We start from the raw sequence: 4,281 nt of genomic DNA on the forward strand, positions 1-4,281 counted from the left end.
TCAATCACAATTGTGCTCAACCGAGATTAGATCTTTTGAAGCTTGGAGATCTTTCATTTTCAATAGAGTAATAAAGGGATGGATAACCTTTGTGAGCGAATGGAACCTATTCAAATGTTGTTATATAAAGAAATTGTGTTATAATATGTTATTTGAGTTCTCTCTTTTAGAAGATAATTAAGGCAGGGGATTAACCTTTATCTTTACCTTATTAATGGTGGTTACAATTAAAAAGTCCTAATTTAAAACAATATCAATAAAAAGGAAATGGTATTCTAACCATGGCCAAAGTTCAATTTCAATAAATATAAAATTTCATAATATTATAATGAATAAAATATTCTCGCGCAAAAATGTATAACCAAAGCTAATTAACAACTATACACATAAAACAACTCAGCCCCTCGTGGACACCCAGAAATAAATGGAGGGCTTCCAACAAATAATTTCTTTAAAATAAAGTAATATGAGGATTATTTCCTGTTAAGGGGATGTAGCTCATATGGTAGAGCGCTCGCTTCGCATGCGAGAGGCACGGGGTTCGATTCCCCGCATCTCCACCGTTTGAGCGCTTTTATACGCGTTCCTCTACTAAGATTCTTCACACCTCCAGGTATTAAAATTGTATTCTTACCATTCCACTGAAAGCATTGTTCGCTACCTTTTCCTCCAAAGTTTCATTCTTCAGTATAGATTCCTGGGGTTCGATTCCTCGCATCTTTTCCTCCAAAGTTTCATTCTTCAGTATAGATTCCTGGGGTTCGATTCCTCGCATCTCCAGGTACTGGATAGTTTTATCAAATTTCATTGTTATGCTTCCGCTGAAAGTGTTGCTGCCATTGCTTTCCTCTAGCTTTTAAACTTTCAGCAAAGATTCTTCACATTTGCAGGTATTAAAATTGTATCCTTATCCTTCCACTCAAAGCATTGTTCGTTACCTTTTCCACTAATTTTTGAACTTTCAGTAAAGATTCCTGGCGTTCGATTCCTCGCATCTCCAGGTACTAAATAATTTTATAAAATTTCATTGTTATGCTTCCGCTGAAAGTGTTGTTGACTAAGCTTTCCTCTAATTTTTAAAACCTTCAGCAAAGCTTCCTAGAGTTTTTTGAAATTTCATTCATATGCTTCCAAGTTCCATTGAAAGTGTTGTTGGCTACGTTTTCCTCTATTTTTTAAACCTTCAGCAAAGATTCCCGTAATAGGTTAACTTCAGCAAAGGTTTTCTGGTCAACAGGATTCCAGCAAAGATTCTTCCAATAGTTGAAAATTCAATAAAGATTGTCTGGTAAACAGCAGTGCAGCAAAGATTCCTCGTCTGGTAAACAGGATTCCAATAAAGATCCCTCGTATAGTGTAATCTTCAGGAAAGATTGTCTGGTAAACAGCAAGCCAACATAAATTCCTCTAATTGTTTAGCCTTCAGCAAAGATTCTCTGGAAGATAAAAGAAAGACTTTACAATGCAAAATTCTTGTTTCTCTGAAAAAAAAATGCAAAATTCTTGTTTCTCTGAAAAAAATGCAAAATTCTTGTCAAGAAAGAATCGCATTCTTGTCAAAAGAAAGAGAATACAATGCAAAATTCAACCAATCCCACTGCAAGAGAAAGGTGAGGGCAAGGCTACCCACAATTCTGCTGTAATTTGTTTGTGATAACAAACCCTCACAAAAAAAACCCTGGATCGTACGTAAATGTGCGTAGATTCAAAGGCTCTGCGTATTGAACGATCAGCAGATGATGTCAGATAGCGAAGTTCGCTTTAAATTCATCGTACAAAGGTTGTCTAAATTATTCTTTAAATGTGTATAATAAATCTCCTCCATCTTCAATGAACTTTTTACGAGAAAATAAATGATAGTGAAAAACTTCAATGAACTTCTTACGAGAAAATAAATGATAGTGAAAAACTTCGATGAACTTCTCAAGAGAAAATAAATGATAGTGAATTATAATAATAAAATAGATTTATTTTAAATTTGGATTTAGTAAGTGTTTAAAGGATTAAATCTATCAAAATTTAGTAAGTGTTTAGAGAGATAAATTTTATCAAAATGTAAATCAAAAAAATTGATTTGCCTTAATATTTAGTAAATCTATAATTATATATAAATTTTATTTATTATTTTTATTAAAATTTTATAAATATATGTGTAATTTAATTTTTAATGTGATTTGTATGTATATTTTTTAATTGGAGTAAAATTATATTACTTCAAAAAATATTACATGTGGATAGTCAATTTGATTTAGAATCAAAAATCAATAACAGGAGAGCCTAGACATCTCAATATATCCAAAAAGTTGGGCTCGACATGGCTAACTAGATAGTTGGGGTCCTCATGGCAAACATAGGCCAATTTCCAAACTCCAAGGAGCCAAAACAAGAGAAAAGACAACTTAACCCAAATACCAAACATGCCATGAACCATATCGACTTGTGGAAGAACAAATCCAAGAGAATCTCAATAATCTTTATAACACGTATCCAAAGACAACAACATAACAACAATTATGTTCCAAAGAGAAAAGATACGGGTCACATATTACACATTGCACTAGCCACGAACATCTTCACCCGAAGAAGCAGAGACCAAACAATATTACTGCTTCACAAAGCCAATGCAGAAGAGAATTCCATTAAGAAAGGTAAGCAGAGAGTTATCAAGGCAAAAAGGCTACAACAAACATTTTACGACAAAAACCACTAATGAGCTTCAAGTCCCTACACTCATCAAAACAGCTTTAAAACCCAAGAGTCATAATATATACCCATCGAACAGCACAAATCCATGTTGTTGAGAGCAAGAAGACCATTAGCATCACTGAAACAAGCTTGTCCATCAAAAGGAAAAAAGAAGATACCAATTTTTCAATTTTCATAAGAGGATATGATGGTATAGCCTTAAGCATTGCTAATTGGTGAATCAGTAGGATCCCCAGGAGGGTCTATGCGATCCCCCGAGGCGAAGTCTATTACTAAGAAACTCACCACTTGACTCAGACAAGAATCAATGTTGCCAAGACAAAACCTGATATTCCTTAGCATCCACTTAATATCTTCCAACCTAGAAAACACATTATATTTTTCAACTTGTTTGTCCTTAAAAATTAAACGAAGCAAAGTATCCATTTATTGATGCAAGGAGAGAGAATACAAGAAATTGAGTCTTCTCTTTTGGAATCAACCTAGGATCACGACCCATTTCATCCCATCACCAATAATTTCCAAATAAGAGTGGTAAGGTTGATCCCTCGATTCTTGAGGCTCCAAAACCATTTTTTTTTTTCAATTTTCAAGAGGGATAGAATCAAATAATGTTGTCATTATGTCAAAGGAAAAAGGTCAAGACCATTTAACACTAAAATTACCTACACCACCTTGTCTTCTCTCCATTTGTTGACAAGGATCCATAATGGAAGCAACAAGGGAACATGCAAGAAACTAGTAAGAGCACCACCACCAAAAAAACAAGCAAATGGAAGAACCAACACCCCTTCAAAACCAGATTGAAAGACAACTAGGGCATCCCCTAAGCTCCAAGCTATAGGACCAAATTCAAGGAGGTTTTGAAATTCGATACACTATAAGGACATGAGACACCACAACCTCCAACACCAAACCAACCTATGGTGACTGTAAATACCCAACAAAACTAGAAGAAAGTTATGCACATCAAGAGAAAATGACAAGCCTAGGTTCCATACCAAAAACAACAATTAAGCTTCTCTATCAACCTAAGAGAACCCCAATTCAAAATACCATAGAACTCCAAGGCGAGAAACTAGAAAGGGTGAAACAAAACCCTGAATAAATACTAATTTTCCACTAACAAAAGTAGGCTCCCCTCAACTTCAAAACCAAACCGAAAAATGACCTAGGTACCAACAACCACAAACAAGAACTAGGCAAGGATATGAAATACTTCTGAAGTCTTTGTCCAAAGAGGGCAAAGTTGAATAGATGACCTCCAATTCAAATACCGGCCCAAGCTCTATGGCATGTAGATACAGGATGAAAAACATCAACTCCATAGTTGCACCAACTTGCACTGAATCTCACATAATACTAACTCTAGAGAACCAGACCTAAACTCATTAACATGCAACCAAAATCAAAAGAAATTCACAGCGAAAAATTTGAGGTGCAAGAGGTAGAGGAATGAACCTCACCTCCGCTCCCATACATAACATACCTTTGCCACCCCATGGAAATGATCAAGCATTTATAGCAAAGGGACAACGAGTGTGAATAGTGACCCCTCTCACCTACACACTACAA

The 4,281-nt window shown here is 35.2% G+C and overlaps 1 non-coding gene across 1 annotated transcript; it reads left to right on the forward strand.

Annotated features, from left to right (window-relative positions):
* Nucleotides 1-487: 487 nt before the first annotated feature.
* TRNAA-CGC (transfer RNA alanine (anticodon CGC)) lies at nt 488-560 on the forward strand. The gene has a single exon. It is a non-coding gene; the product is annotated as a tRNA-Ala (tRNA).
* The last annotated feature ends 3,721 nt before the right edge of the window (nt 561-4,281 follow it).

This window comes from Pinus tabuliformis, chromosome 7 (genome assembly GCF_031772625.1).
Source record: "Pinus tabuliformis cultivar Carrire ecotype Pingquan chromosome 7, CPIR1, whole genome shotgun sequence".
In the NCBI taxonomy this organism is placed as follows: domain Eukaryota; kingdom Viridiplantae; phylum Streptophyta; class Pinopsida; order Pinales; family Pinaceae; genus Pinus; species Pinus tabuliformis.